Source organism: Lithobates pipiens, unplaced genomic scaffold, assembly GCF_037356315.1.
Source record: "Lithobates pipiens isolate NorthernLeopardFrog02 unplaced genomic scaffold, aLitPip1_a1.2 Scaffold_10, whole genome shotgun sequence".
NCBI classification, from domain to species: Eukaryota; Metazoa; Chordata; class Amphibia; order Anura; family Ranidae; genus Lithobates; species Lithobates pipiens.
The window spans coordinates 52,420,004-52,445,099 of NW_027507686.1; the positions used below are offsets into that span (position 1 = coordinate 52,420,004).

The 25,096-nt window shown below is 47.2% G+C and overlaps 1 long non-coding RNA gene across 1 annotated transcript in view; it reads right to left on the reverse strand.

Annotated features, from left to right (window-relative positions):
• The window catches only part of LOC143925349 (uncharacterized), a 120,379-nt gene extending 97,640 nt beyond the window's left edge, over positions 1-22,739 (reverse strand). Inside the window, exons 1-2 of the long non-coding RNA XR_013261951.1 lie at positions 22,594-22,739; positions 18,512-18,560 (exon numbers count right to left, since the gene is read on the reverse strand). This is a non-coding gene — a long non-coding RNA (uncharacterized LOC143925349). The remainder of the gene's footprint in view (positions 1-18,511; positions 18,561-22,593) is intronic.
• Between the last annotated feature and the right edge of the window lie 2,357 nt (positions 22,740-25,096).

Consider the following 25,096-nt stretch of genomic DNA (forward strand, 5'->3'; position numbering starts at 1 on the left):
ATGTATAGATGTATAGAAAATGTATACATGTAATTGTATAAATATTTAACATCTTTCCTCTATACAGCATACTTCTAGCAGTTTTACAGTAATTGATGTTTGATGAGAAAAAAAACAAACAAAAAAAATTGTATGAACGTATAAGTATAGTAATAACAGATCTTTTTAGACTGGCAATTTTTATTTAAAAAAAAAAACTTCATCGGGTGCCCCCACGGAAAGCCGCTTTCCCTGGGGGCACCTGTGCGTGCTCATTCCCGAGACTCGCTGCTGCATGTATTGACACAGAAAGCGGGACTCGGGCCACCGTGCACCCCCATGTCATCGGATTTGATTGAGAGCAGCTGTAGCCAATCGCTCCCACTGCTATCAGTCTGTCCAATGAGGAGAGAGACATTGGTAGAAGCTGGATCGGATGGGCTCAGGTAAGGAAAAGGGGGGTTGGGTGGGCAGCGTCAGCAGAGAAGGTCCTTCTCCTTAGTACATAGAATGCATTAAGGTGATAAAACTTAGGGCTTTAGAAGCACATTTAGATAGCCATACACTGCAAGATTTGGAGGGGTTGAAGGAAATAAAACGACTGATTAGGAGAGAGCAGATCGCACACACAGATTATAGGACGAGGCCTACTACAAACATACATCCAACATTAGAAAAACGATGACTAGCATCCAGTAGGGTAGCTTAGTGTAGTTTAGTGTAGGTCCTGCCCTAGAAGAGTCTACCTTGTCGTGGTGGGCAGGCTTGGAATCTATTGGTCAAAAGTATGTTAGCGAATGGGAGAGAGGATCACTAGATCGTCACTTCTGACCAATCGATTTCACCAAAGGACTCTTGGTTTAATCAGAGCACATGAAAAAAGTTCATGAATCAGGTTTACATCCACTTTACGATGAAAGGAGGCTCCAGGCCTCAAGACAACCTTGTCCATACAAGTTTTATACAAGACAATATTGCTAGCACTCACCTCGCAGACATGATGGCAATAAGGAAGGCCACCTTGTGAAAGTTGGCTGGGGATACACTTTAAAGTGGAGCCTAAAATCCTAAAATGACCCCCCCTACATGCACTCACAGCCCCCACCCCCCTCTGTATAGTAAAATGCTATTCTTCAGTTAACTTTTTTCATACCACTCTCCTGGGATACCACATCATGTATCCTAGGAGGCTACAGGAGAAGGGATCCACAGCATCTGATAGGCAGACGTGGCGTGCTGGTGTGGATCATCTGGAGGGGTGGGGGCGGGGCTTGTGCCTGAACCCAGAAGAGGCAGCCAACTCTCAATGACCAGGATGGCAGCATGGGACCCAGGATGTGACAACTGAGTAGCGGATCGCAGCGAGACAACACTGGATTGTCTGGGCAGAGACAACCCAGCATAAGAGGGACTTAAAACAATGTTATATATATATATATATATATATATATATATATATATATATATATATATATAACCATATTATCTATACCAGCTTTTTTCAACCAGGATGTCCAGGCACCCTGGGGCACCGTGAGGTTTCTTCAGAGGTGCCTTGGCAAAATGCCTGAAAATTGCCCCAAAATTGCATACAAGCCAGCATGTGGATAAAGCTGCCTTTTAGCCACAGGTTTCCATTGTGCACCATTACAACCTTCTTGAGGGCACTTTAGCTGAGTGATGGAGAAAATTTGAGGGAAAAGAGAAACCTTGGAATCCTAGTCAATACCAGTTTATAAAAGATGATTTGCTTTGGAAGAATAAATCCCCCCTAATGTTGGGGGTCCTACATGTGTGGATGCTGCTGTGTTATGCAAAACTATTAGAATAGTTTTTACCTTTTGAAATGGGGAGCCCCCAGACTGTCCATATTTTTTAAAGGGTGCCTTGACTGATAAAAGTTTGAAAAATAATGATCTATACAATTAAAAGACTGAAAAGATTGTTCAATGTGCCATATATTTAATTGTCATTAACAATCAGGCCGCCTTCACACCTGGCCGACACATTGCTTTGTTTTGGTGCATTTGTTGTGTGACAGCATAGGGCAGCCAGCGCCAAAGTAGCTCCTGTACTTTTTTTTTCCAGCGGAGAGCCAAGCATATTTTGTCACAAGACTGCTACCCGGGTTTGGGGTGACATTGAGGGTCTGTTCACACAGGAAAGGGGCGTTCTGTGCACATTTCCTGCATGGGAGGGGAACACGTTTCACCTGCGGTCTCTTTTTATTTGTTAGATTTTTAGTTGATGATATTGATTAGGAGGAGGTGATCATGGATTTTGTAAAGGGTACTGCCTTTCAAGACAAATACGAATTGTATAGATTGAAGTGTCATTATAAAACGACCACTAGATGGAGATGGATTATCCACTCTGAATTAAAGTCATAGTACGGTAAAGTCTTTTATGACATTTTTACCTATAGGTAAGTTTATAATAAAGCTTACATGTAGGTAATAGGAATATTTAATAAATGTGTTTAACTGTTTAGGAGATATTCCAGTGAGCAGCAGCCAGTGACATCACCAGCGCATGTACTTTGAAGAAACTGAACATTGGTGCCATTCCTTCAGAGCTCTGTGCTGAGTAGGGTTGCCACCTGTACGGGTTTCACCCGGACAGTCCGGTTTTTTTAATGATGTGTACGGGTTTTCATCTGCTCCAGACCCGTACACATCATTCAGACTGGACTGCCCGAGAGTGATGAGACTGCTCTGTTGATGATGTATCTCCCCTCCTCCGCCATCTCACTAATGACATAGTGTCAGACCACCCCGCACTAATGCTGAGTGCAGGGGGGATCCGAAGCACTTCAGTGAGCCCACACTGCCTGCCGATGATTGCATGCAGGAGGGAGCCGGTGGGCGGTCGCAGACAAGGGGTGGCAGCTGAAGAATCGAAAAGCAGGGAGGAGGACGTGCCCAAATCTACTGCCAGCTTCCTTTTTATGGCAGCAACACACCCTTTCTCCTGGGCACAGGCTCCTCTCAGGCTGGATAGGGCCTTTAATAGAGGTCCTCTACAGGTGGGCGGAGCAAGCGACCGTACACAGACTGCAGCCCGATCACTGCTTCCTCCTGCCTAGCAGACATCAGGCTCACCCTGGGCAGTGGCGGCCCGCCCATAGGGGGCGCCCGGGCGCCGCCCCCCCTCTCCCTAGGTGTAAAAAAAAAAAAAAAAATAAAAATAAAAAAAGTTAAAAAACCTAAAAAAAAAAAAAAACGGGCCCTTTAAGACATTTCAAAAAAAAATATATATATATTTCATTTAACATAGTGTACTGTGGCGCCGGTCACAGTGCACTATGAGAAGCGCCACGTCGATGCAATCACAAGATTGCATCCATGGCGCTTCATTTGCGGGTTAAAAACCCGCCTTGCGGCGCACTGCAGAACGCCGACTAGCTTCCGCCCGTAAAATCACTGTGATTCTACGGGCGGGAGCATTGTCAATCTTAGACAGGCAGTCACTTCCGGCTTTCGGCTGCTTCACGAAAACCGGAAGTGACGTAGGCAGCTCCGTTCCTTAGCCCGAGCGGAGCTGCCAGACAGTGAGAGGTGAGTCACCGCATAAAGGCTTTCTAGCCTCGACTTTGTGGAGAATGTTCGTGCATTTAGCTGAATGAATGCAAAAAGCTTTCACAGCCAGAAAGGTTTCCCCAGGCCAGGCGACTTTTGCCGTGGCCAATCAGAGAATGAGCTCTGAAGGGGGAACTCCACGCCAAATTTCTGAAAAAAAATTTGACGTGGGTTCCCCCTCCGAGAGCATACCAGGCCCTTAGGTCTGGTATGGATTCCAAGGTCTGGTATGGACACAGTCCACTGCCCTCCTGACACAGTCCACTGCTCTCCTGACACAGTCCGCTTTTAAGGCTAATTCATATTTTTAAAAATTACATTTTATTTATTAATTTAATCATAATTTATGGGTACAAGAATGCGTTTTATTTAACAATGTCCCTTTCAGCCCCTCCCAATGTAATTTGGCAAACACTCACTGTTCACCATGGCGCACCTAGCTCGCTGCATTTCTACTCTCCTTGAGGCACTGAAAGGTGTCCTAAGTCTTTTATATTCCTATAGTGTATACTCCACACAAAAAAATTGTGCCGCTAAAGTGTTCGGGTTTGGCTTGAAGAAAAGGTGGCAACCCTACCTGGTCAGCAAGCGCCTAATATGGTAGAAATATCTGCAGGTTGTTTACATGGGAAGACTGGCAGGCTGCCAAGATTCTGACCTCCATAGAAAAACAGCTGAGATTTCACTGCTTCTGTTCAGAAAATGAATTACAATGCAATCCACAATGTCTATAGATACAGAGATAAAGGTGGACTTATTTTTATTGGAATTTTACTGCTTGTTCAAATTATGTAAATATTTCTCAGTACATGATCTGGGCAACAGGTTCAATGTTTAAATGGGTTTAAATGTTTCTAATAAAAAGTCCTCTGGCTTCTAATGCCGCGTACACACGTAGCCGACTATCCGACAGACTTAGTCTGGCTGACTTCCCGCCAGACTGTCCGTCCGACTTTCCGAACGGGCTACTTGCCCACACACGGCACTTTTTCAGCGGACTAATACGGCGTACTAAGTCCGCCGTACTATCCGCCCTACTTTTGAAATGAACAGACTCGCCCACACACGCGGAGGAAAGTCCGCTCATTTCGAGCGTGTCTCCAGGTAGGTGGGGCCCACGAAGGAGACGTCGCTGACCCCGCCACCTGGTATGGACTTAAAGGGGAACCCCAGCGCTGAAAAAAAAAAATCGGCGTGGGGGCCCCCCCCAGGTCCACATGAGATCCTTGTCTGAGCATGCTACCCGGCTGGCCAGGAAAGGGGGGGACGAGTGACCGCCCCCCCCCTCCCCCCCCCCCCAGAGCCGTACCGCCTGTAAAAGAGCTATAAGAAGCCCAGCAGAAGAACTGAAGTGGGGGACAAGACCCCCGAAGTCGGAAGAAGAGGTGGGCATCGAGGAAGAAAGCCGGGCTCCTCCGCTAGTAAAAGAGCTAGAAGAAGATAGCGGAGGAGTCCGGCGAGAAGACCCCCGAAGACGACAGACCCCCGGAGCTGTGCAATAAACTATTTTATCTTGTGTGTTGTGTATTTTTTTACTTTATTTTACAGGTTAATGGGTAGGGGTACATTTTACCCCATACTCATTCACATAGGGTGGGGGGGGGGGCGGTATCTGGGGGCCCCCTTATTAAAAGGGGCTCCCGGATTCGGATAAGCCCCCTGCCCGCAGACCCCGACAACCAACGGCCAGGGTTGTCGGGAAGAGGCCCTTGTCCTCATCAACAAGGCACCCCCCATTTTGAGGGCACACGGCCTGGTACGGCTCAGGAGGGGGGGGGGGGCGCTTGCTCGTCCCCCCCTTTCCTGGCCGGGTAGCGTGCTCGGACAAGGGTCACCTATCTGCTCAATGAACCCATGTGTGGAACCATATAACCTCCATAGTCTGAGAAGAGACCTGCAGTACCTTATGGAATATGGAAATGAAAGCTATGCCTACAATAGTAGCATTGAACACTACTTCCTACCTGACAACTGTCTTAGTCATACAGAACTGGATGAAGAAGACCGAAGGAAGATGCTACTCAGACTGATCAAATCACACTCAGAGCACTCCCTGAGCTACTTAACCTCACGGTGAAGCGGTCCACCTACAACATCATGGCCGTCACCTCAATGGTACTTGCCTTGAAAATATCAGAAACATATACCAAAGAAGTGCACCAGTTGGTGTCGGTAGATGGTCAGAGACTGCAGACATGATACAGGAGATGGTCAGAGACAGAAGACATACTATAGGAGATGGTCAGAGACTGCAGACATGACACAGGAGATGGTCAGAGACTGCAGACATACTATAGGAGATGGTCAGAGACTGCAGACATGATACAGGAGATGGTCAGAGACTGCAGACACAGTACAGGAGATGGTCAGAGACTGCAGACACAGTACAGGAGATGGTCAGAGACTGCAGACAGTACAAGTGATGATCAGAGACTGCCGACATAGTACAGGAGATGATCAGAGACTGCAGACATAGTACAGGAGATGATCAGAGACTGCAGACATAGTACAGGAGATGATCAGAGACTGCAGACATAGTACAGGAGATGGTCAGAGAGTGTGCGGAAGTGGTACAGGAGATGGTCAGAGACTGTAGACAAAGTACACAAGATGTTAAGAAACTGTATACATGATACAGGAGATGGTCAGAGAATGTGTAGACATGGTACAGGAGATGGTCAGAGACTGCATACATGATACAGGAGATGGTCAGAGACTGCAGACATGATACAGGAGATGGTCAGAGACTGCAGACAAGATACAGGAGATGGTCAGAGACTGCAGACACAGTACAGGAGACGGTCAGAGACTGCAGACACAGTACAGGAGATGGTCAGAGACTGCCGACATAGTACAGGAGATGATCAGAGACTGCAGACATAGTACAGGAGATGGTCAGAGAGTGTGCGGAAGTGGTACAGGAGATGGTCAGAGACTGTAGACAAAGTACACAAGATGTTAAGAAACTGCATACATGATACAGGAGATGGTCAGAGAGTGTGTAGACATGGTACAGGAGATTGTCAGAGACTGCATACATGATACAGGAGATGGTCAGAGACTGCAGACAGTACAGGAGATGGTCAGAGACTGCAGACAAGATACAGGAGATGATCAGAGACTGCCGATATAGTACAGGAGATGATCAGAGACTGCAGACATAGTACAGGAGATGGTCAGAGAGTGTGCGGAAGTGGTACAGGAGATGGTCAGAGACTGCAGACATGATACAGGAGATGGTCAGAGACTGCAGACATGATACAGGAGATGGTCAGAGACTGCAGACATACTACAGGAGATGGTCAGAGACTGCAGACATACTACAGGAGATGGTCAGAGACTGCAGACATGATACAGGAGATGGTCAGAGACTGCAGACATGATACAGGAGATGGTCAGAGACTGCAGACATGATACAGGAGATGGTCAGAGACTGCAGACATGATACAGGAGATGGTCAGAGACTGCAGACATGATACAGGAGATGGTCAGAGACTGCAGACATAGTACAGGAGATGGTCAGAGACTGCAGACATAGTACAGGAGATGGTCAGAGACTGCAGACATAGTACAGGAGATGGTCAGAGACTGCAGACAGTACAGGAGATGGTCAGAGACTGCAGACAGTACAGGAGATGGTCAGAGACTGCAGACATGATACAGGAGATGATCAGAGACTGCCGATACAGTACAGGAGATGATCAGAGACTGCAGACAGACTACAGGAGATGGTCAGAGACTGCAGACATAGTACAAGAGATTTAGATTTTGTGTATTTAATTGAAGCTTGGACCCCTGCGTGGGATTCCTGGATGGACCTTTGTTTTGTTTTTCCCTTCAATAAACATGGTCTACCAGGCCCTTAACTATAAATGCCTGTCTGATGTGGACTCACTGCACCTAAATGCATCTATCCACTTGAGCTAAACACCCCAATATCACAGTCTATAAATCATAATTAATATTCTGCCATCTTCATAGCAATCATTGAATATTGGCAGATGAATGCCTACATATTTTATATATTTATTTGCATCTTCTTTTTCAAATATTTATTGCACTGTAATCATCACCTAAAGTGGTATGGATTGTGTTATGAGTTCTCACGTTTTTAGATATTTATTTGCTCAATGTCACATTATTTGAATTACCATTATTTACATCCTTGCACACCAATGTTAAGTTAGCTTTCTTGCATAAATTAATTTGACAATCACTACAGCAGTGCAGCCCCACCAATCACATTTAGATACGGATAAGCTATAAGGTGCCTGCAGCAGCGAGTCACTTGTCATCAGTATATCCAATTCAAAAATTCAAAGTGGTAGTATACACTACAGTTATGTCCCCCAATCCTGCCTCCCAACTCGCATCCCACTCCAATCCCTCCTTCCAGCCCAAATCACTTCTAGCACAACCCCCCCCCCCCATCCCTCATAGAGTTAAAAGCCAAAAACGACCTATGGATTTTGATAGATATAACCGATAAATGGAAATATTTTAGCATTGAAATCAATGGGAAGCGCCGTGGCAGCAGCGCTTTGAACCCTTTATTTGGCCGCTAGCAGGGGTTAAAAGCGCACCGCTAGCGCCCAAAAAGCACAGCAAGGACGACGGCAATGCGTTTTTCAAAACAAAGTTAGAAATGGATTTACATTTAATGAAATAAGCATTTGACCCCTTTGCAAAACATGACTTTGCAACCACAGAGGTCAGACGTTTCTTGTAGTTGGCCATCAGGTTTGCACACATCTCAGAAGGCATTTTGTCCCACTCCTCTTTGCAGATCCTCTCCAAGTCAATAAGGTTTCAAGGCTGCCATTAAATAACTTGTACCTTCATCTCCCTCCATATATTTTCTATGGGATTAAGGTCTGGAGAATGGCTAGGCTACTCCAGGACCTTAATGTGCTTCTTGAGCCACTCCTTTGTTTCCTTGGCCATGTGTTGTGGTCATCATTATGCTGGAAGACCCATCCACGCCCCATTTTCAATGCCCTGGCTGAGGTTCTCACCCAAGATTTGACAGTACATGGCCCCTTCCGTCATCCCTTTGATTCGGTGAAGTTGTCTTTTCCCCTTAGCAGAAAAACACCGCCAAGCATAATGTTTCCACCTCCATGATGGTGAGGATGGTATTCTTGGGATCATAGACAGCATTCCTCCTCCTCCTCCAAACACGGCAAGTTGAGTTGATGTAAAAAAAACTTGATTTTGGTCTCATCTGACCACAACACTTTCACCCAGTTCTCCTCTGAATTATTTAGATGTTCATTAGAAAACTTCAGACGGGCCTGTACACGTGCTTTCTTGAGCAGGGGGACCTTGCAGGCACTGCAGGATTTCAGTCCTTCACAGTGTAGTGTGATACCAATTGTTTTCTTGGTGACTATGGTCCCAGCTGCCTTGAAATCATTGAGAAGATTCTCCCGTGCAGTTCTGGGCTGATTCCTTACCGTTCTCATGATCATTGAAACTCCATGAAGTGAGATCTTGCATGGAGCCCCAGACCGAGGGAGATTTACAGTTATTTTGTTTTTCTTCATTTGCAAATAAATCGCACCAACTGTTGTCACCTCCTGACCAAGCTGCTTGGCGATGGTCTTGTAGCCCATTCCAACCTTGTGTAGGTCTACAATATTGTCCCTGACATCCTTGGACAGCTCTTTGGTCTTGGCCATGGTGGAGAGATTGGAATCTGATTGCTTCTGTGGGCAGGTGTCTTTTATACAGGTAACAAGCTGAGATTAGGAGCACTTCCTTTAGGAGAGTGCTCCTAATCTCAGTTTGTTACCTTATAGAATACTCCTGGGAGCCAGAAATCTTGCTGATTGATAGGGGATAAAATACTTATTTCACTCATTAAAATGCAAATTAATATATAAAAACTTTTTTGAAATGTGTTTGTTTGTTTTTGTTTTTTGCATATTTTTGTTATTTTGTCTCTCACTGTTAAAATAAACCTACCATTAAAATTATAGACCGACCATTTCTTTGTTAGTGGGCAAACGTACAAAATCAGCAGGGGATCAAATACTTTTTTTCCCCTCACTGTAGAGTACATATACTGTATATTTTTCTAGGTTTTCATATGGGATTAGCGCTTCTCTACATTTTTTTATTATGGTGCTAACATTAAAATTGACTGTATCCACTTCCCTACTGCAAAAGGAAAATAACGATTGAACTAAGCCATAAAGTCTGGTGGACTACCAGACTCAGCAAGCCTACTATGGGGAAAATGTTGAATATGATATAGCAAAGATAAAAGGAAAAAAATATCAAAACAGAAGTTCTGCATCCAAGTGATAAATAAAATAAAAAAATCAGTTTGCTGTGTGCAGTGTGTGCCCGGGCTGGACATCCTGGCCTGTGGGCTCTCCAGCATTTCTATGAACTGCCCCCAGCTCAGCTCCCCTTCTATCCACTCAGCCTCTCCTCCAGCCAGAGGAGTAGGGTGCTGTGGTGCCGGGAAACCACCGACTCCAGATCCCCCATGTTCCTGAGCCAGGCTGATGTCTTCCTGAGCAGAGCCACCACCTCCCGCAATACCCGGGGGGGGGGGGAGTGGCAGCAGAAGTGGGGGTGACAGGCCACCAGGAATCCCCAGCTGGACTTCACTCTTTTCCTGCTCCGTCATCGCTGCACCGTTAATCATGTTCACTAATGTTGGTGGTGCCAAGCAGCACTCTGTCCAGAGGGCCTGTGATGCCTGACCCGCCTCCACCTTCCTGGCCAAGACCCCATAGCCTGCCCTGTAGCAAAGGCACCTGTCACTGACAAAAATCACAGGTGCCAGGGTGCAATTTCTAGTCGCCGTGGTGACCTGGCACCTGGGATTTGTCAAGCCACAATTTAAAAGCTTAAAAAAAACTTGCCGAAAGCTCTACAAATCCTTCATCAAAGCTCGCTGTTCATACCGCTCTTATACAAGTTAATCACTTCCGGACTGCCCGCCGCCGTTATACGTCGGTACTTTGACATTGAATACCGTTGTTATGGAAGCTAATATCTGCCATAACCCCAGTATTTTTAGAAATGGCAGGTGGTCCGCTTTCAGATAAAAGTGGTCACCACCAGATCACTTTTATCAGCGGCGGGAGAAGTACCCATCCCCCCGCGTTTTCGGTCATCTTCGCCGATTACAGGAGCCATCGGTAGCGGCGGAGACAATCCGATCCTTTCCCCTCTGAGGCTGGAAGTCGAGTGAGGGAATGATGGCCTCCACTCCACTCCATACCTTTGGATGACGGAAGAGACATCAAATGTCTCTTCCATCCAATGGTCTTAAAGGGGAGGAATTTTTTTAAGTGACCCGTCCGGCCACACTCGCGTGCAAAGGCAAACACATATGCAAGTTGCACCCACATATGTAAACGGTGTTAAAACCACACATGTGAGGTATCGCCACAACAGTTAGAGCGAGAGCAATGTCTAGAAAAAGACCTCCTCTAACTCAAAACTGGTAACCTGTAGTAATTTCTAAGTTTCGCCTATGGAGATTTTTAAATATCAAAATTTGTCGTCATTCCACAAGCCGGCACAATTTTGAAGCGTGGCAAGTTGGGTATCAATTTAATCTGCGTAACATTATCTTTCACAATGTAAAAAATTGGTCTAACTTTACTGTTGTCCTATTTTTTTTTTTTTTATTCAAAATGTGCATTTTTTTTTACAAACAAAATTGCATTTGTAAGACCGCTGCGCAAATACGGCATGACAAAGTATTGCAACGATTGCCATTTTATTCTCTAGGGTGTCTGAAAATATTTATATGTGTGTGTGTATGTGTATATATATATATATATATATATATATATATATATATATATTATCTTTGTATATATCCTCCTGTCTGCTTGATTTTGGCACACAGCTGCATGATCCATTCACATTCTGAAGAAATCCATGTGTGTTTGTCTGTGTTCCTGTACTGAGTGGGTCTACTGGAAGTGGTTTCATAATTATCAGTCAGCTGTGGCAGCTGCAGGGCACTAATGAGGAAAGCTGCTGGGCCTGCATCCCTTTAGACGTGTTCCTATTGGAAATATCTCATTAAAAATTACATTTCTGTTGCAGGGGATGCCTGAAATCTGACTTGTATCTTAGTGCAGACTTCTGGGAAAGTTGGTGAGCCAATCACACAAGCAGTAAATGATGTTTCTGCGGAGAGGTCAGTACACATTCTGTGTACAGAACAACTCCATGCAGCCATATTGCTTTGCATTTATAGAATAATACAGCTGCTGCAGATTGAAAAGGAAAGGTCGTTTTTAATAGCATTCAAGTACAATATGACTTGTATCGCAATAGTACACGCTGTATTTATTTTTTTCTTTATTTGCTATTTTTTTCCCCCAAAAAAGTGGAGTTACCACTTAAAAGTGGACCAAATTATAGCTGGCCCTGTGCTTCACATCACTAAATAATCCTGATTCCAGCGATCAGAGAGATTCCATGTAGACCCAAAACAGAACTGTAATCTGTGCAACACAAAAGAGCATATTTCATACTCCTATCCTTACCTGGATTGCATCTTCAATAAACACAGCTTGCTTTAAATAAAGAAGATCACACACACAACACCGGAGGGGGGGAATAAATAAATAAATAAAGATGCATTGAGGTGAAAAAAACACAAGAGTTTACAACTTTAAGATGTGTCCATTATGCTGATTCTTCTTCTAGTAGAAATCCTCCATGCCACCCCAGCTCTGTAATCTTCTGGTGGGGAGGGGGATAATACAAATAAGGAGCTGTCATAATCGCTCTTTAAAAAGTGTTAATACTGTAGCTGCTGACTTTTGAAATTAGGACACTCACCTGTCCTGGAGTCCAGCGATGTCGGCGCCGCAGGTGACGTTACCATCAGCTATGGGGTGCTGCTGCTGCCGCAATTGCCGGTAAGGGAACCCAACAGTGAAGCATTGCGGCTTCACGGCCTGGTCTCTATTGTGCATGCGTGAAGCACGCTACACTCTCTTACTGACCCAGCGGTGGGGGAAGAAGGAGGGAGCCCTTGCCTTACCTTGAGCGGAAGTTCCACTTTTGAGTGGAACTTCAGTTTAAAGCATGTTATGCAGCACAGTGTTTGTGCTGTGTTATTTGGCCCCCCGCCCCCCATATCACCTGAAATACCTTGTTCTGGCCTCGACTTCGTGAAACAGATCACGGTTCATCATGGCTGCTGAGCCCTGACACCCTGGTCAGTTTACTTGCCTCTGTCATCCGAAGTTCTCCTCTCCTCTGTCCTCCTGCCTGTCTGCTCGTGACAGTGCCAGTCCTGCTGCTATAAAACGATCGCAGCCACTGTACCCATAAATTTCCTCCATGTCTTCTTCCGTCCTTTCTCAGGCATCCAATCACAGCACCTGACGTTGCGCCTGATGTTTCAACCAATCAGGTAACAGACCCGAGCACCTAATTGGCTAAGAGGCGGTTCAGTGTTAGCAAATCAAATTCCTTTGCTTTGCTAACACAACGCTAAATGAAAAGCGAACGCACAGAATGACGCCCGCTGTTCATCTTTTTTGGCATCTACTAGAGCCTATGGCTCTAATCAGGTGCTTGCAAAAAACACCCCGCCACTGTAATTCAGGATTACAATGCAATGCATTAATCTATCTATGGTCAAAGAGTGGTGCCAGGCGAGACGGGGCTGCACCCCTTATGGACGCAACGCCACTGTTCTGTGTACTCTTTGTTCTTTTGAAAAGTGTGCTGTAGATAGAGCATGTCAAGCTGTAGCTGTGCTCCCTGGGGATATGCTAATCGCCCATCCGTGCTGCTGGAGGGAGCCCAGACAACCATAAATGAGGGACCTGCAAACTTGGTCATGGTGAGTCCACCCCATATCACACTATCTTCCACGAGGACAGGGACTCCCTTCTCTCCTGGGGACAGAGTCCCTCCTTCTCCCCTGAGGACAAGGGCCCGCTTGGCTACTCACCTGGGGACAGGGACCCCCTGATGATTAGCATAATTAACCACCTTTTTCCCCTTATGCCCCCTGACTTGGCACCCTGCAACTTTTCCAAAACAGCCCCCCAGTCTAACTCTTGCTCTACTCAACATGCCCGAGATTGTTATTGTTCCATCTCTTCTGGTTGCTCAGCTTATGCTGACTCTGGGTTGGTTTCTGGCCACGTTTACCTCTGGGGGTTACCATCTCTATCCTGGTCTGGAGCATAAGGTTGATCCCCAATACTCTCGCACCTGTGGTAGTATTGGCACGCCACCTCATCCATTCAGATTCAGGCATTGGTAATCCAAAAAGACCCTGGGCTGCAGGCAGTTCCTAGTCTTGTTTAGTGTTTTTTTGTTTTTATTTTTGTTTTTTAAGCTGTTTCCAAATGCCCAAGTTTGACTGCTTTTGGATGTCTCAAATTTATCAATATATATATATATATATATATATATATAAATTTTTGTTTTTTAAGTGCCATAAAATTAATTTCTTGGGGTCCATTGGGGTACAGAGTTCCAGCCCTATGTTTTTGTTCATGCCCTTGGTATTGCTTTATCACAGGACTGGGGCATGTTGGGTAGAAGAAAGGATGGGGGTCCAATCTTCCTTGTAGGCAACAGTACGGTGTAATTCCTGTGATCCTCAAGGCTCACAAAAATAAGGTATATCTAAAGGCCACCCCTTTTTAATAGCGTGAAAGGTAAACTGCTGTTTTTTTGTTTGTTTTTTATTTTATTTTTTGCCAATGCGTTTCTCATTGGGGAGATTTCCTTTCACTTCCTGTAGGCAAAACAGGAGGAAATCTCTACAAAGCAAGGGGAAAATCCTCTTATTAGTTGTCAATAGAAAAAGTATTCCTGTTCTGGTGACAGCTCGTGATTTAGAATTTTCCTCACTTTTAATCCCGGTGTAAATGGTTACCAAGACACAGTGTAAATCTGCCCACCAGGGACAGAGAGAACATTAGAAACCAGACCCGGGTTCCAAACACTCACCACTTTATCCAAAAGTTTTTTGGGTTTTTTTTTGGTTTATCTTGTCAGAGCATGCACATCTCTCAGAAAAAATAGCTATAGATCTGACAGAATTCCAGATTTCCCAGCTTCCTTCCTCTGCTGCACTAAAAATCCCAACCAGCTTGTATTGCAGAACTCCACCTAACCCCACCAGTCTATCCCTCTCTACATGTACTGTAAATTCATACATCCAGGCGAAAAAACGCAAGACGCATTATATTGTCCTCCTATGGATATAAAATGCACACAAACAGGGCCATCTTGTGGATGGTCACCAAAAAAATATCCTTTTGCTTTGTTTTGCACGGGTTCACCTTGGTTGAAGCTTAAGAAAAATTCTTCCATGTCATTGGGGTTGCACATTTCTTCAGGTGCAGTGGGCCCGTCAGAGGAAGGAACAGCCCATGTTGTATCCACAACGTGCATAAAGGGAGTGGTTGCTGGTGCTCCTGGCACATGGTGAGCAATTGTCAATTTGCATAGATTTGTACAGAACCAGGTCTAAGGGGAGCCTCGTCATCTTAAAATGATGGTCCAAATCAAAGCAATGTCATTGAATTTCATATCTGTCTGGATTTTCCTGTCCCCTGTTGTAGGTTAATGTGTTGTATGTTAAGTAAGCATTTAATTTCCATGTAAGTATTCAACTGCCTGTTGATATTATTATAATTTTTTTCACAAAGGTATTATTGGGTAAACAAGAACATACAATGGAAAAGTTCCAAGTACAGAACAAAGATTGCAAATTAGGTACAACATGTGGCATCATCGTTTCCCACAAGAAAGGAAGGAAGAATATACAGTGCAAAAAAAAAAGTGACTTACATGATGTAATGTAGCTTAGATCTGGAATTACGTACTTGATTAAACCTTAGTGCCCTATGTGGTATAGGAGTGTGTGTAGGGATGCATGGAGTGCGCTATAGGGTATAGGAGAGTGTATGGGACATGCATGGGGGGCACTATGGGGTATTGGAGAGTGTATGGGGGATGCATAGAGTGTGCTTTGGGGTGTAGGAGTGTGTATTGGGGAAGCATGGAGTGTGCTATGGAGAGTATATGGGAACACATGCAGTGTGCTATGGGGTACCAGCTATGAGTAAGCACTAGCCTTAGTGCGAAACGCATCATCTGTTAGCATCTTTCACTGTGATGTCATTTGCTATGTCCTAAATATAATTTGAATAAAGCATCGTTTTAGCATTGGAGTGCGGCCGTACAGAGTTCTGTCATTAGCCACATTATCTGCATGCTGTGGCTCGCACCCGGATCCCTTCACCTGCAGCAATTATCTCTGAGTTCCCAGGACCTGCCTTTGAGCGGTGGTGTATATCTCTCTTGTGATTCTCTGGACTAAGGCTGGGTTCACACTGGAGCGGCTACGAGAACCGGATGTGATTCGCACCGCACTGCAGTGCAAATCACATCCGATCTCTGTGCAATGCGAGTTCAGCCATACAGATATTATGGCTGAAGTCGCAACGCACCCACCGCAAACTTGCACGGGACCCTTTTTTTGGTCCGCAGCAGAATCGGATCGCATGGGTGTTCACACCATGCGATCGGATTCTTGTCCGAGTTTGCAGATCGCACTGCGATATGCGAACTGATCTGGGGGTGTCATTAAGGTTTCACTGACACTCCCAGCTGTCCGCATAGGGCAGTGTGAACTGCCGGCGGGAGGCATGCGATGCGGGAACCCGCCGCGGATTCGCGGCGTTCCCGCATCACTTCAGTGTGAACCCAGCCTAAAAGAAATCTCTATTTGTGTGAAGAAAATTATAAAAAAATTCATTTGGGTACAGTGTTACATGAATGCGCAATTGTCGTTCACAGTGCGACAGCGCTGAAAGCTGAAAATTGGCCTGAGCAAGAAGGGGGTGAAAGTCCTCGGTACTGAAGTGGTTAATGTATGGCCTGCTTTAGGTCTTAGAATTTATTTTATAAAAAAAGTTAGTGTATGGATGTTAAATATTTTAGTATTTTGTTCTGGAAACTCCTCGCAGTTTAATCTTTGGTGTATGTGTTGAAATGCTTGAAGTCATTTTATAATTATGTTATATAAAACATTTTGTATCTATGTAAGCTCTTTTAATAAAGTATTTTGACACAAATAGGTTTATTTTTTTTCTTGGTTTTTATGGAAATTGATGTGACAATCCTACAAGCCCCAGGAGTCCTGAGGGTGAGCTCTTTGGAGTGGGAGGAAGTGCTGTGTACAGGTGTGTGAATGGTGACAGAATAGTGGAGAACTCCCCTGTCATTGCTGATTTCTCCAGTGTCCCTGTATGGAAACGTCACTGATTGTGCCTACATAACAGTGATACATTTGCTCACTGCAATGCTGTGGGCTAGTAAGCATTGGCAATGAGCGAGTTCTCATCCAGGGTTGCAATGTGCTAGTCCAGGTAAAACCCCCATTCCCCCTGTCTATGGAAGCTGTAAAGGAAAGATGCAGACTTATGCAAGCTGAGTGACTCAGTTGAGGCCACCCATGGGTGAGCCACTCAGCTTTCACCACCTGTGACCCACCCTTTACAGGCAGCATGTTTGAAGATAGTCTGTGCTAAATAGAAGAGGAGCCATAGAGGAACTTTAAAGGTAAGCAGAAGATCAATGGATTCTGTTGCTTGGACCTGCTTGCTGTGGCACAAGGTGACCCCTGCCGTTGCCCAATTTGGGTCAACTCCACGTCATGTGATAAAGGGTGCCTATCTCAGTCTGATATCTACTGCAGATAGGGGAGACAGTAGGGTTGCAATCTCTGGGGGTATAGTTAATCCTTGGTAGAAAGTTCAACTGAATAATTTGGTCTTTAGCAGAGATGATCAGTTTGGTTTATTGTGAGTACAAGAGGCTTCATTGTCATAATCAAACAGTGAAATGCCCCCACCTAACCCTCAGGAGACTTCACAAGGCACTCAGGAGGTCACTGTGGACCATCTGGCAATCTGAGACTCCATCTCCATCCTAAATTCTGGGCAGTCTGTGACTCCTGCTCCTCCTCCTCACCATCCATAAACATGCCGACTGTAAGCCATCGATAAGATAGAACGAGTCTAGAGACGGGTGAAAGGTTTGGGGGAGAAGACATATCGAGAGCGACTTCAGGAACTTAATATGTACAGTCTGGAGGAAAGAAGGGAAAGGGAAGACATGATTGAGGCCGGATTCTCATATGTGTGGCCGCGGGTTTCTACCTTTTCACCGATTTAGGTGCGGATTTTTGCCTGAATTTGCACCTGACCTGGACACAAACACGCACAGGACCCTTTTGCAATCCGCTCCCCGGCCAACCCGGACCTGTCTGAACCTGCTCCATTAAGAGCCGGTCTTACTCGCCTTTCATGCAAATTGGATGCGGAGAAACACTCACATATATGAAGCCAGCCTTAAACCTTTAAATACATTAAAGGGGGGTGAACAAGGTTCAGAAGGGCAGTTTTTTCAATTAAAAAAAAAAATCAAGCAAATGGGGACATGACCGCAAACTAGCTGGAGGAAAGTTCAAAATGAATCTTAGAAACTAACATTTTACTGAACAGGTAGTTGATGCTTGGAATAATCTACCAGCAGATGTAGTGAGACAGTCAACAGTAAATGGCTTCAAACATGCTTGGGACAAACCTAGATCTATACTCAGGTAACATAACAAAACAAAACAAAAAATATGGACTGTTTCCATAATTTTTATTAGTTTTACAAAAGACAGTAATACAATTTAGTAAACATTTTCACATTACTGGGGCCTATCAAGAATGGTGAAGGCCTGCCTTCACTTTTTTTACGTAGCTAGGAATGAGCACCCATCCATTCCTATCATAAGGGGCACCTCACAACCCTGTAAAGTGGCCCACCATTTCCCGATAACAGACAGCTCGCAATCTATGTACTTGTGTAAGATGTAGTAGATCTTCTGTTTTTAATATCAAATAGTGCATGTGACCCATTCAGATAATCATGCCAATTACCTTCAGAGGTGGTCTCATATGGCACAGCAATCCCACTTCCATGAGGGTCCTGAAAGAAATCCAAAAACATAAGAAAAGCAGTTAGTGCCACACCAATGTTTGTAGAGTCCAGAAAGAATTAGAGCATTATAGAGAATTACACCAAGCATACAGGACAAGAGAAGTGGCACTGTGCAGTGTACATACAGACAGAAAAAGAATGATGTGCGCTCAGGAGGCGACACTTATGGGCACTGAGGTGGCACCGATATGCAGCACTGATAATCAGTGCCCTGATTATCTGTACAGGTCTCTCCTGCGAGGAAATGCCGCTGATTGGTTCTCCTCACACACTGTCAATGTGAGGCAAGGGGAACCGATGAACGGAACTTCCATATTTACATGTGATTGGTTGTGATTAGACACAGCCAATCACATGTTTAAATAGCCAAGTCATTGGCTCGTTACAGTGATCGGGGTCCAGCCCAGACTTCTCCTTTCTCCTCCATCCGGCACAACTTTCTTTTGGGACTTGTAGTACCACCAAGTCGCTAAGTTTAACGTCTCCAGATGGGGACTACATCACCCACAAATCCCTATAGTTCCCAGCAGCCCTACGTGGCTCCCTGGGTGGGCTTTCCCTTCCCAGGATATTCTGCAGCCAATCCTTGCCCTCCTGCTGTCTGAGTGTTAGGTGGGACTGTCATCCAGAACCCGCAGAGTCCTTTTTCTCCTCTTCTCTAGCCCAGCAGCTCTGGCAGGGAGAAGTAGAGAGTCTGCAGGGTAAGCTGTGTGATGACCCATCATGCAGAGGGACAAAGCAGCACCACTGCTCAGGCTGCAAAAGCACTTATGTATTCAAATAACACTACATGGATTTAACCACTTCAAGACCAGGCTTTTTCTGACACTTGGTAAAGTCTGAATTTTTTTTTTTTTTAAGTCTGAATTACTTGGAACCCCCAAAAACATTATATAGTTTAGCAGAGACCCTAGAGAATAAAATGGTGGTTGTTTAAATATTTTATGTCACACTATTTGCGCAGTGGTCTTTCAAATGCAATTGTTTGAAAATAAATACACTTCAATGAATTAAAAAAAAAAACCTAAGCAGTAAAGTTAGCCCTATTTTGTATAATATGAAAAAGATGATGTTACACCGAGTAAATAGATAGCCAACATGTCATGATTTGAAATTGCGCACACTCATGGAATGGCGACAAACTACAGTACTTAAACATCTCCATAGGTGACGCTTTAAAAATATTTTTGTGGTTACCCGTTTAGAGTCACAGAGAAGGTATTCTGCTAGAATTATTGCTCTTGCTCGAACAATCGTGGCAATACCTCACGTTTGTGGTTTGAACACAATTTACATTGGCGGGTGCGGGCGCGGAGGGATTGGGCACTTTAAAAAAAAAAAAAAAGTTTCTTATTTTTTTAATCACTTTAATTGCTGTCACAAGAAATGTAAACATCCCTGTGACAGCAATTGTCCCGTCTCAGGTATTTTTTTGGGGGGATCTGACTAAATAATTGATAAAAACACCGGGGTCAATAGTCCAGGATTACCGCTTATCGCAAATAAAAAACCGCCCCACCCATTAGGGTGGGGTCCCTCAACAACAGAAACAAGATACTCAAAAATGTCAATGTCAATGAGGGACCACCCAAACAAGTAGTTGTAAAGTGAGGATCAACTGCGGCATTTTTGAGTATTTTTTTGGAGGGATCTGGGATCTATAAGACCCCAAATCCCTCCTTTGTACGTCAAAGTATTCAAGGCACAAATATCGGCAGCTTTTAACACTGCCATTATTTTTAAAACTGGCTCTATTGGCTGCTGAATATACCGGGAGTGACATCACTTCTGGGTTACTATATCAGAGACACCATCAAAGCCAATTCTGGCTTTGTTCGGATTTCCGGAGAGTGGGCGGACGTACTGGCTTGTCGCTTGGGCCTGGGCAGAGAGGCTGTAGGATGGTGGGGGTGGGGGACGTCCCTTCCCACTGCTTGTGATAACAATCGAGCGGCTGCTTAGCCGCATCGGTTAATATCACAGGAAAGCTGACCGTCGGCTCTAAAAAAGGTTTACCGAAGTGAGGCACACCCTGGTACAACCACTTGTGGCAGAATGACGTACAGGTATGCGATTTTGCCACAAGTGGGTAAAATGCAACTACTATAAGTACTTTCATTTGGCTTACTATCAGCCTTGTAGGTTGCTGGTCACAGACTGGAGCAATGAGTCTCATGTTTCCAAATATAGGACAACATTCACCAGGAAGATTTCCATTTTATTCTATGAGGCCCAGTGCGGTCATCCCAGAGAAGTACAGGCACTTCCCTGCGGCAGGATAGTGTTTTCAGCCCAATAGAAATCAATGGGATTGGCTGAAAAACGCATGTAACTGCCTAACAGCCAGTCACCACCTTTCAAATGACCAAAACAATAAACCCCTTACTCCTGATCATGCATGAAAAACACGTTAATACAATTGGAGAAGCCGACAGTCACGTGTGCACCCAGCTGTAGCATGTTGTAATTCAGGCAGAACTGGCCAATCAGTAGCTGTGTCTAATTGGTTACCATCTTTTCTGCAGCAATCATGTGACCAATGTCTCGGCAGCACTGGGATGAGCGATTTCCCAAAAAGGATGCAATTAGGCTAGGGAGGGAAAAAGAGAGGGGGTGTCTGGGAGGGGAGGGAAAAAGAGAGGGGGTGTCTGGGAGGGGAGGGAAAAAGAGAGGTGGTGTCTGGGAGGGGAGGGAAAAAGAGAGGTGGTGTCTGGGAGGGGAGGGAAAAAGAGAGGTGGTGTCTGGGAGGGGAGGGAAAAAGAGAGGGGGTGTCTGGGAGGGGAGGGAAAAAGAGAGGGGGTGTCTGGGAGGGGAGGGAAAAAGAGAGGGGGTGTCTGGGAGGGGAGGGAAAAAGAGAGGGGGTGTCTGGGGGGAAGGGGAAAAGAGAAGGGGTGTCTGCGGGGGGAGGTGAGGAAGAGAGGGGGTGTCTGGGGGGGGAGGTGAGGAAGAGAGGGGGTGTCTGGGGGGGGTGAGGAAGAGAGGGGGGTGTCTGGGGGGGAGGTGAGGTAGACAGGGGGTGTCTGGGGGGGAGGTGAGGAAGAGAGGGGGGTGTCTGGGGGGGAGGTGAGGAAGAGAGGGGGTGTCTGGGGGGGGAGGAAGAGAGGGGGTGTCTGGGGGGGAGGAAGAGAGGGGGTGTCTGGGGGGGAGGAAGAGAGGGGGTGTCTGGGGGGGAGGAAGAGAGGGGGTGTCTGGGGGGGAGGAAGAGAGGGGGTGTCTGGGGGGAAGAGAGGGGGTGTCTGGGGGGGAGGAAGAGAGGGGGTGAGGAATAGAGGGGGTGTGGGGAAGGAAAAAAAGGGGTGTCTGGGGGGGGAGTTGAGGAAGAGAGGGGGTGTCTGGAGGGGAGGTGAGGAAGAGAGGGGGGTGTCTGGGGGGGAGGTGAGGAAGAGAGGGGGTGTCTGGGGGGGGAGGTGAGGAAGAGAGGGGGTGTCTGGGGGGAGGAAGAGAGGGGGTGTCTGGGGGGAGGAAGAGAGGGGGTGTCTGGGGGGAGGAAGAGAGGGGGTGAGGAATAGAGGGGGTGTGGGGAAGGAAAAAAAGGGGTGTCTGGGGGGGGAGTTGAGGAAGAGAGGGGGTGTCTGGGTGAAGGTGAGGAAGAGAGGGGGTGTGAGGAAGAGAGGGGGTGTCTGAGCAAGAGGGGGTGTCTGGGGGGGTGAGGAATAGAGGGGGTGTCTGGAGAGGGGGTGTCTGGGGAGGGGGAGGTAAGGAAGAGAGGGGGTGCGGAAGAGAGGGGGGTGTCTGTGGGGGGAGGTGAGGAAGAGAGGGGGTGTCTGGGAGGGGGGTGAGGAAGAATGGGGGGGAGGGAGGTGAGGAAGAGAGGGGGTGTCTGAGGGGTGAGGAAGAGAGGGGGTGTCTGGGAGGGAGGTGGGGAAGAGAGGGGGTGTGGGGGGGAGGTGAGGAAGAGAGGGGGTGAGGAAAAGAGGGGGTGTCCAAAGAATAGAGGGGAGTTGCTGGAGGAGTAGAAAGGGTAGGTGTGAGGTAGGTTGTCTTCCCCCAATCCTCCTCTTTTGTATCTGCAGACAGTCACCGTGTGAATGTGAAACGTCCTCTTCCTCCTCCAGTCATGTGATAAGGGGATAGAGGCTGGAGGGAGGAGTAACCCGACTCCCCTCCTGTCTGTACATCGGGGCTGTGAGTGTCTCACAGCCAGCTTGTGCTCTGTGCGGGGAGGTAAGTGGTGGGGGGACGCGCGCTTCCTGATTGGCGGAGGGGGCGGCGGGTGACGTCATCGCGAGTATAAGACAGCCTAGCGGCGCCATTTTGACCATTGTCGGCTGCGTCACAGAGAGGGGCGTATCTTCTCACCGCTCTTTTGACTGATTAGACACAGCGCCTTCCAGTGGAATATCCGCAAACTACACCCCCAGCTTTTTTGGAGTTATAGTAAGTGTCATTAGCTCTGATGTCACCTTAGCAGGGAGGCGGGTCCAGTGTGGGGATGGGGGAGGGGTCTGTCTCTCCCTCCCGATCTGCCCCTAAAGGTTGTGTGTGACCCCCGCTGGCTGTCTATGATCCGTCGGTGTTTTCTCTCCTCCTTCCCCGACGAGAAATCCCAGGCAGTGGCCCCCGGCACCCTCCGTGACAGGAGCCCCCCCCCCGGCACCCTCCGTGACAGGAGCCCCCCCCCCGACACCCTCCGTGACAGGAGCCCCCCCCCCCGACACCCTCCGTGACAGGAGCCCCCCCCCCCGGCACCCTCCGTGACAGGAGCCCCCCCCCCGACACCCTCCGTGACAGGTGCCCCCCCCCGACACCCTCCGTGACAGGTGCCCCCCCCCACACCCTCCGTGACAGGGGCCCCCCACACCCTCCGTGACAGGGGCCCCCGACACCCTCCGTGACAGGGGCCCCCGACACCCTCCGTGACAGGGGCCCCCGACACCCTCCGTGACAGGGGCCCCCGACACCCTCCGTGACAGGGGCCCCCGACACCCTCCGTGACAGGGGCCCCCGACACCCTCCGTGACAGGGGCCCCCGATTTCCTACCTGACAGGAGCCCCGGACACCCTGCGTGATAGGGGCCCCCTGTTTTCCTCTGTGACAGGGGCCCCCTGACTTCCTCTGTGACAGGGGCCTCTGACACTCCCCGTGACAGGGGCCCCTGGCACCCTCCGTGACAGGGGCCTCCGGCACCCTCCATGACAAGGGCCCCCGACTTCCTCCATGACAGGGGCCCCCGACTTCCTCCATGGCGGGGGCCCCCCCGACTTCCTCCATGGCGGGGGCCCCCCCGACTTCCTCCCTGACGGGGGCCTCCCGACTTCCTCCATGACGGGGGCCTCCCGACTTCCTACCTGACAGGGGCCCCCGACACCCTCCATGACAGGGGCCCCCCGACTTCCTACACAACAGGGTCCCCCGACTTCCTGACAGGGGCCCCCTGACTTACTCCATGACAGGGGCCCCCCTCCTCCCAGCACAAATCCCCCCAATCCCTCCTACAACACTGGAAAGGGACACCCCATTACATTAAAGGATTACAAGAGAGAACAATTTAGGGCATTTTCACACGGGGGGGGGATGGGGGAATCGGCGGTAAATTGCCGCTATTTTTCAGTGTGAAAGTCGCCTCAGATTTCTCATCTCCCCCTTTACTTCGGAGTCGTCTGTTTATAAATCACTATTAATATTCCGCTGTCTTCATAGCAATCGCTGCACATTGACAGATGAATCCTCCGTATTTTATACATTCATCTCCACCTTCTTTTCATATATTTATTACTGTTATCAGCACATAAAGTGCTCTGGATTGTGTTATATGAATTCTCACGTGTTGGATATTTATTTGCTCATTATTGTCACATTATTTGAATCGCCATTAATTACATCCTTGTACACCGATGTCATGTCAGCTTTGATGCATCAATTCATTTGGCAATCACTACAGCAGCCCCTCCATTCCATATATATACCAATCACATTACATACCCATAAGATATCGGGTGCCTGCGGCAGCGGGTCACTTTTCATCATTATATCTAATTCAAAGTGGGAGTATCCACTACACAGTTATTATGCCCCCCCCACCAACTCACATCCCACCCCTATCCCCCTCCTAGCAGAAATCTACCCCCCCCCCCAATTCCCTCTCCTAGCACAAATCCTCCCGCTCCCAATCCCTCCTCCTAGAACAAATCCCCCAAATCACTAATCCACCCAGTCCCTCCTCCTTGCAATAATCCTCTCAATCCCCCCTTCTAGAAACAACCCCACCAATCCATTCTTCCAGCACAAATCCCCCCCAACCCCCACTACTAGCACAAATCCCCACTCCCAGCAGAATTCCCCCACAACCCCCCCTCCTAACACAAATCCTCCCCAACCCCCCTTTCTAACAACAACCCCCCCAATCCATTCTCCCAGCACAAATCCCCCCAACCCCCACTCCCAGCACAAATCCTCCCCCAGCCCTCACTCCTAACACAAATTCTCCCAATCCCTCCTCCTAGCACAAATTCTCCCCCCTAGCAAAAAAAAACAATCCCTAAATCCCTTCTTCAAGAGCAAATCCCCCCACAAATCCACAACC